This window comes from Pinus tabuliformis, chromosome 8 (assembly GCF_031772625.1).
Source record: "Pinus tabuliformis cultivar Carrire ecotype Pingquan chromosome 8, CPIR1, whole genome shotgun sequence".
Classification (NCBI taxonomy): domain Eukaryota; kingdom Viridiplantae; phylum Streptophyta; class Pinopsida; order Pinales; family Pinaceae; genus Pinus; species Pinus tabuliformis.
This window is the reverse complement of record NC_142294.1, coordinates 1733857396-1733866870: the sequence shown is the minus strand read 5'-3', so window position 1 is coordinate 1733866870 and position 9475 is coordinate 1733857396. Positions and strand designations below refer to the sequence as shown.

Below are 9475 nucleotides of genomic sequence, written 5' to 3'. Positions count from 1 at the left end.
CCAGACGCAGACGCACTGACGCAGACGCAGACGCAGGCAGCTTTACAATACGCATTTCACACCAAATTCGCCCATTTAAATGTAAAACTACCAATTGCTCACACACAGACAGCCAGCTTTAAAATATGCATATTTCAAGCCAAACCTTTTCTGAATTCGCCCCCTTTCTCCTGTTTCTTGCAAATCCATGTGAACATGCCTCTTCTCTTCACGATTGTTCAGAAACTTCGATGGCCCTTCTCTTCACCAACGAACGATTTCATTTTGAGAAATTCCGATGGCCCTTCTCTTCACGAACGAACGATTCAATTTTGAGAAATTTCGGCCTGCGCTCAATTTCCACATCCATATGAAGACGGGTCTGCACGATTTGGAGAAATTTGGGCTTTCCACATCCCTTGAAGATGGGCCCTCACGATTTTCAATTTCAATATTTCAGCATCACAGCAGAGGAAAACCAAAAACAATTCCCCAGCCACCTCATCTACGCGTAGTCTACCTAGCTGGAGGAGTTGCTTGGAAATGGAAAGTTATCGAAATTCAGATCATATTTAGAGAAAATCTGGTCAGGATTTTTGTAAATCTAAGTTATAGTTGTTAAACTTCAAAATTTTAGGTGTTTTAGATGTGTTTGATGGTGCTGAATCTATTTCCTCCTTTAAAAACACACACAATTCAAACACTGCCTCCAACACTGCCTCCGCAAGATTTTTTGAAATTCTTTTGCCCAGATTGATTAATGGCCGTGCCGACAATTCTTCCGCCTCGTTACACGACTCCTCTCATCTATCGCTATCAAAATCTGTCAAGCTTTTTCTCCTTCGCAACATAATCGGAGTCCGATGCATGCATATTGGCAGACTTGGATATCACCTGGACTTCCCCGCCAATCCAATCCATTAGTTTTGCGCTGCAAGTATAAAACCCTGCACTCAAAATCACCGCTGATCGTTCAAAGGAGGCAAGCACCAGGCCCATGTCGCCTTCAAAAACCTGACAACGTACCACTGTAACTGAAACGCAAACCCTGCCTCTCATTGTCCAGAGGGAAAACCGCACTGAACATTGTCTCATTGTCCGGAGGGAAAAACGCACTGAAAATCGTCTCCTTGTTCGGAGGGAAAAAGGCACTGGAAATTGGTTAATTTATGCCTAATGATTTGTTAGATGCGTATTCCATTGGCATATTTAAGCTATGCTTTTCTAACAAATAAACTCATCAAATTTCACACCATATATCAAAGGCAATAACTTGATGTGAGATGAAGCAGTCGTCTCTCCATGCACTGGACATCCATAACATGAGTTCGGGCATAGGATGGTTCACCGCAAATAAACTTATTAGAGAAAGGGGAAGTTTAAATTCATCAACAGCCTTCGAGCAAAATCTCTTGTACTTTTATCCATGCAAGTCTCCAAGTTACACCCGCTTTGTTTGGCTTGGTTTCATAGTCGCATGCCCTTTCTCTTCAATGTTTATGGTTACGATATGACATGAAACCCTAGTCACTCTTTGTTTAAAGGAAAAACCCACTTAAAATTGTCACATCATTTTGGATACGCACACAGCCCTAGTTCCGCCAAAATGATGGTATGCATTTATAGTACTCTCTTCATTTGAAGTGGCTCATTGTATCTCCGCATAACAAACCTAGGTGGTGATTTTTTCGGCACAGCGTTGGTCATCAAGAAACAAGCTCGGGAAGAATCCTTTCAGAGACACGTTGCTTATGATTTTGTCCATGAGAGTGGTCAAGCCAAATCGATCAGTTTTTGCATAGTTTCATAATTGGGTGGCCTTTCTCTACGCAGTTGATATATGTCCCAAAGCTTAAATTGGGTGCTTCTAGACGTGCACAATACAATTTTTTTTAGAGAAACACAATGGGAGATTTCGATGTGGCGCGAAAGAATTGCGAGGCAGGGAATCATATTTTGAGACAAGGTAAGGTTGTCAAGAATTGAATTTTGTGACAGGATAAAATATGTATTGGAGTGAGAGATTGAGAGCAACTTTTCTTTCGAGCACAACCATTCATATCATTAAAGTCAGTGTTGTTAAATTTTTGAGGGCTAGCTTTATGATTGTACACCATTTACCCATGGGGCAATGATGTCACGAGAACATTTTGTCGTTGATCAACCTTGTCAATATAATCATGTTTGTCCAGAAAGGAAAGAATCAAATACGCAAAGAAGCACTGTAAATGAAGGTAAGGCCTTAGTTTCCTTAACAAACTCAGGTGGATTAGGTGACCAGTAGGTAGACTAGGAGGATTTTGAAACCATTCCCCACGTACAAGAAAATTTCCATTCAGTATGCGATATCAATCCACTTACTATAAAGTACGCCGCTCTTTAAATGGATACAATCATTTCTTTCTCGATGTCCTCCAATTTCCAAGTTAGGTTACGAGTGTTGGTTATGGAGAAACAAGACTATAGTAACAAGATTGGGCTACATTATTAAGCCATTTCGTTTTTGAAAGAGAAACAAGAGTGAGAAGCTTCTATTCATTGATTGTTTTCTAAGGATGATAATATAATCATTGATTGGGAAGGCTATGATTCGCTAGAATCTATTGTGTAGCTCCCACGGAAGAAATTAATTTCAATTTCAAAGTTTCTTTGTTTTTGCTTTTGTTTTTTTGTTTTGTTTACTTTTTGTTTGTTTGTTTGTTTTTTTTATTTGGATCTTCCTCAGAGCTTAGCAATCATGTGGGTTGTTTCTCTTTGTTGAAGGATTGTCACAAGCTTTTGAGAAATCTAGGGCATCATATGGATTAGGTTCTTTAGGTAGTTTTCTCTTAGATTTTGACATTTTGTTGTGATTGTTCTTTTCTTCTTATTAGTTCCTCTTTCAATTTATTATGTTCCTTGCTTATTATCCATAATTTTATGCAATTCGTGTTGCTTAATTTGATTCACCTATGTAAATACTTTAATTCCATTAAACTTTTTTGAATTCAACCTTGGGAAAGTTGATACCATTAAAGAACCATCCATAAGCAACTCCACTATTGGACTTAAACCCACTTAACAAATTCTTATTAATGGAAAGTGAATACCACCTTTATTTTTATGAGTTCCTTTAGTCACATTATCAATTTGAGGCAACCTCCCATCTAGATATTTTATAATATTTGTGTCCATCTGTTCCAACTTTCCATCCATCCTCTATTTCATATCTCCTTTGATTACTTTTTTCACATGTGAAAAATGAAACTTTTTCAACAAAATATCCTTCATTCCTTAAATCCATCCTCAAATATGGATAATTGGTTATCCATTTCTTCACTTTCTTCATGAGTTATGGATGAGGTTCTTGGATGTTTAATTCATGTAGTATTTTTTGGAACACCCTTAGTCATGCGAGACAATAGTGATAATACTATTATTTTTCTCTTTATCACAACTTTTGAATTGCCAAAAATAGATCTTGTAAACAAAATTTATGTCAATTGTAAGTTACATGCATGTCAAACCCTTTATATTTGGAGATTGTTAGGATGGTCAAACTTTGCCTTGATATATATCGGAATTTTGAGTCCATTTGAGTATGAAATTTTGTCTTGTAGTGCTTTGAAATTTTTCTTAAATTCTCAAAATTTTCACAACTTGAAAATTCATTGGAAAAATTTATAGCGAGAATTCCCAAAAGTCTCACTTCAGAGTAATTTCAGGCTTAGTAAATAACCCTAACTTCCACAATATATATCTCATAAAAGTAAAATGTTTCAAAATTTGAAAAAAATCGTATATAACTCAATATGTCTCCTCAAGATTTTGAAGATTTCAAAGATTGAAAATTTGTTAAAAAAGTTGTAGCAAAAATTCCAAGATGACTTGTTTAAAATTGATTTCAGGATTAGTCATAAGATATATCTCATAAAGTGTAATGATTCAAAATCTGAAAATGCATGATTCAAAATCTAATATTTTCCACTTGTAATTTACTATGTCTCCTTAAGATTCTAAGAATTCAATGAAAAAAATTATAGCAAAATTCCTATAGCAAAATTCTAGTATGGCCTATTTAAAAATGATTTTAAGATTATTCATAAGCCACTGCTTCCATAAATCATATCTTAGAAAGTACAATGATTCAAAACTTGAAATTTTACCATGTACTTTGATATTTCTCCTTTCTATTCTAAACATTTTACAATCCCTTAGAAAATTATAGAAAAATCAAAATATCACTAATTTGGGAATAATCTTGAGATTCGTCACAAACCATAACTTTCATAGGTTATAACTCAAAAAGTATGATGAACTATAACCTAAATTTTTGACCACTTGTACATCACTATTTTTACTTAGTCTCCTAAAAAATTCACTATATGGAACTTCGTAGAGAAATTTCAATATATCTTTATCGAATGAGCAAAATTCTATGATCATATATTGCTCGTACCAAATATTATCAACCAAAATCCATAATCAGTATAAGAATAGACAGAATAAGGAACTCGATGTTTTGATGATGATAAACATTCAATTAATAACAATCATCTTATAGAGGGGAACCTCAATTTACAATACATCCAATGCACAAGTCAAGATGCCTACACAAATGAATATCCTTTAATATAAAAAGGTGATAAAGTGAGTATGTTGTAACCAATTACCACTAAGTTGACCTATCCATAGCTAATATATTAATAATGAATGATTGTTAAGGCCCTAACACAAGGGACTTAGAGGCATTAACATAAATAATAACTTCTTCCATTGCATAATTTATATATATTCACAACCAAACATGCAAGAAAATAAATCTAGTAAATGTAGTATTCAATAAACTTTACTAACTAAATTACAATATTTCATCAATCAATGATCACCACAATTAAATTATTAGAAATGAATCAAAGAAAGTGTTATAAACATGGTAGGAACCAAGTAAGAAAATAAGTTTAGCGCATCTAATTCCCAAGTAACATCCTCAGCTAACTTTGGATCATCCTTTCTCCCCATCATACTTCCATCTTCCACATTCTATCCTTTCCTCTACTGCAATATGTTGGATATTCAACTATATTGATCTAACTACATTTATAACCTATAAGTGGAAGTGTCTACTACAATGACCTAACTTTCCCAACTGACAACTAGTAGTTTCCATCACACCTCTACAAGAGCGTGGCTTAAGACAACTCTCTCACAACTCCAAGTTTCAAAAGAAAAATGGCAGGAAATATCTCCACCCATCATGATAAAACTAGGGACAACACCCTATTATTGACCTTACTCTATCATTGTTGTTATTCTTAGAGAATTTCCATTGAATAACCAATTTAAGCAATGGTGCTTCCCATAGAACCTACACTTTCCCATGTATCATACCATTTTTTTCAACCAATAATTAAATCGCAAAATAATGCTTCATAACATACCATTACTCTTTTGATGTCCATGACATCAATGTTACATTAGTGCCATAGTTATTTAGCTATCTCTTAAGCGCTTAACCTGTAGGTTATCCCACCAAAATACATCATCATGTGTAACTATATGACTATTTTCATGCTATTACCAATATTACATATTGACATTTAAAATAAGTAAGTGTGTTCATTTACCGTGTGCTTCACACCTACAATTCTTTTACAATATAAATCGAACTAGTATCTACATTCCAACATTTCATTTGTAATTTTGTATGCTTAAGAAAATCATCTAATTATCATCATTAATAACATAATAGGTAAAACTCATATATTAATTTCCACTTATATGTAAGCTCACATCTCATCATAATATAGTTATATCAATCTAGGCTCAATATATATTAAGCAAATGAATAACAATATAGGCCATGGTGTAGTTTAGTTGTTTAAAAGCCAAATTGTGGGGTGTCACATACTCAATTAAGTATGAGGCCATGTTTTTGAATAAGCCTTATATTAGATAGTTGGTATGTGGCTACTGAATCTAGAAGGGTTGGCTTTATTAAATAAAACCATTTGGATGGTTGGTACTCATTAATGACAAGATCACAAATAGTTAGGATTTCTTAGTAATAAACTATTTATAAAAGTATAAGACTATGTAATGTTTTGTCAAGTATTTTTAGTATAAATTAGCTCTGCTTATTCGGAAGTTGTCCCCTCATATAGATTTATGAGCTTTATTATCTTTACAGATTATAAATATTTTTAGTATAAATTAGCTCTGCTTATTCGGAAGTTGTCCCCTCATATAGATTTATGAGCTTTATTATCTTTACAGATTATAAATATAAGAGTTGAGACTATGCAAGTTCGTTACTCTTGTTTCCCCTATCTTACTTTCTATAGTTTATATCTAATTTTGATATTTGATCATTATTTACCATTTCAATGGACACTTCAAAGTGAAAGACAAATTTTGTGAAAAGAGAATAATCACCTACAACTAAAATCTTCTTGATAAAGAATTAGAGAATATCATGCTAAACATCGGGGTCTTTTGAAATAAGGCCACCCACTACTCACTCAAAATTGGTTTATATTGACACAACAAAGAGACAATAATCCTAAAATGTGATATACACCATAATTCTATTATGGATACCATCTTGGACACTATGTAACTAGTAGGATAAGTGTGACTCCCTTATAAACATAATTTAGGACTCAATGATGAGATGGGCTCCAAAGAACTAATAATGCCTTAGGAAGACTCCAAGCTCTAAAGTAACAATGATTTCAAACACCCCATCTCACTTTTATTTATATTGGTTTATATTGACACAACAAAGAGACAATAATCCTAAAATGTGATATACACCATAATTCTATTATGGATACCATCTTGGACACTATGTAACTAGTAGGATAAGTGTGACTCCCTTATAAACATAATTTAGGACTCAACAATGAGATGGGCTCCAAAGAACTAATAACACCTGAGGAAGACTCCAATCTCTAAGTAACAACGTTTTAAAACACCCCATCTCACTTTTATTTATATTGGTTTATATTGACACAACAAAGAGACAATAATCTTAAAATGTGATATACACCATAATTCTATTATGGATACCATCTTAGACACTATGTAACCACTAGGATAAGTGTGACTCCCTTATAAACATAATTTAGGACTCAACGATGAGATGGGCTCCAAAGAACTAATAACACCTAAGGAATACTCCAAGCTCTAAAGTAACAACGATTTAAAACACCCCATCTCACTTTTATTTTGGTTTCCTTGTCATCCTTTATTTTGATTTCTTCTGAGTTGCAGTTCTTTTTACGTTCTTTTTACTTAGTCACACAGGGCAATGTGCTAAACCATGCCTACTTCAAGAACTAATAACGCCTGAGGAAGACTCCAAGCTCTAAAGTAACAACGATTTAAAACACCCCATCTCACTTTTATTTTGATTTCCTTGTCATCCTTTATTTTGATTTCTACTATACTTGTCATAGCATGTTAAGTTGCAGATCTTTTTACTAAGTCACATAAGACAATATGCTAAACCATGCCTACCTCTCTCGAAAGATAATTTAGGGATTCTAAGTTTTGAATATAATTAAAATAAACAATATTTTCAATCTTTTTTTTTTTAAAACCATGCATATTTTTTTTTTCTATACTTGTCATAGTATTTTGCAGTTCTTTTCACTTAGTTACATAAGACAATATGGTAAACCATGCCTACATCTCTAGAAAAACCATTTAAGAATTCTAAATTTTGAATATAACTAAAATAAACATTATTTTCGTTTTTTTTTAATAATCATACATACTTCTCTCACTTCTCTCAAAAGACCATTTAAAAATTCTACGTTTTGAATATGACTAAAATAAACATTATTTTCAATTTTTTTATTTGGTCTTAAACCAAGCCTACTCTTTTCTCTGAAAAGACCCTTTAGGGATTCTAAATTTTGAATATAACTAAAATAAACATTTTTTTCAATTTCAATATTTTTTCTTTTAAATGAATGGCAATGGGATTGTGAGTTCAATTCGGAAAACACAACGAGTACCATGCCTATTTCTCTCTTCTCTCGAAAGGCCATTTAGCGATTCCAAATTTTGGATATAACTAAAATAAACATTATTTTCAAGCGATTCCAAATTTTGGATATAACTAAAATAAACATTATTTTCAATTTCAAAATTTTTCCTTTTAAATGGATGGCGAGCGCAAAATTTTCCGTTGCCGGGACTTGAACCCGGGTCTCTCGGGTGAGAGCCGAGTATCCTAACCAACTAGACTACAACGGAACTGTTAATTGCTGGTTAACTGAAAATATTTATTATACAATTAATCTGTCCTGGCAAGCAATTATAAAAACGCGCACAAAGGGCTGTTTAATACAGAGACAAACGGTGAAAGAAAGCGTTCAAAATAATGAATATCATATCATCTATTAATTGGTTTAGAATGGAGTTGTCTTTAGTGCGATTTTTTGGAGATTCCGGTGACAGGCGGAAAAAATTGAGGTTAAATCTTGATTTTCATTATTTAAAATGGTTTTTTAACTGCATATTTAGATTCAGCACCCTGAAATATCCCTAGGAAGCTTTGATTGTGCAGAAATTAGCTATCAAACTTGAGATTTCAATAAATTGTTGCCGGATTTTATAGAAATTTGACCAAAAAACCCACCAGAAAAGTATCCAAAAAATCTCACTAAAAACAACTCCGTTTAGAATTTGTTGTTGTAAAGGCCACGTGAACGAAAAGAGAATTATCATATAATGCAGTGGCACAACTGGCTAAGTCGTGGCTGCTGAATGCTGATAGGCAGCGGCTATTGTTTGATCGAACTACAAATTGTTCAATGGCTTGAGAAACACGAATAATGAAAGTTTTATAATAACAATCGGCAAAGAGTACAATTTACTTATTAGTTTTATGAATCACGCGATGTTAGTGATTTCATCATTATATTACGTAAATATTAAAAAGTAAATATGGATTTAGAGAGGGTAGGTAGTTAATATTTGAAATATTATTCATTGATGTAGAGAAGATGACACTAATATTTAAATATCTTTAATTTATGATCATAAGATAAAGATTTGGATTAACAGAAAGATTAATTTGCCAAATTTCAATAAAAAGGATGTCTATAAGTATAATTATTCTCTTTTCCTTTCTTTTACCCAAAAATTGAATTGAATCCCAATCACAAACAAAACCAATTTCTTTCATCCTTAGCAGTAGCCACATTCTGCCTTCTTTGGCATTAACCTAGTCGGTCCTCTTTTATATAACCATAAAGCTAAGGATTTGTGATTTTTCCCCACTTTCCGTTCAATGGTAACAACAAATGTTAAAGCCATGGAGAATCGAACTTGCAATCTACCTACATTTTTATACTTAACTTTTAGTTAGGGATTTGTATTTAAAATTATAGAATAAATTGGCATACCCCTAAGTGGGGTAAAAACAACCTTGCAGTGAATCGTGATGGTTATGTTATTCAAATATTAGGGATTTTGTTTTTGGATGAAAAATGAAAACTTCAAG

General features: G+C 33.1%; 1 non-coding gene across 1 annotated transcript; it reads right to left on the bottom strand.

Annotated features, from left to right (window-relative positions):
* Window positions 1–8150: 8150 nt before the first annotated feature.
* On the bottom strand, window positions 8151–8223 carry TRNAE-CUC (transfer RNA glutamic acid (anticodon CUC)). The gene has a single exon. It is a non-coding gene; the product is annotated as a tRNA-Glu (tRNA).
* Window positions 8224–9475: the final 1252 nt, after the last annotated feature.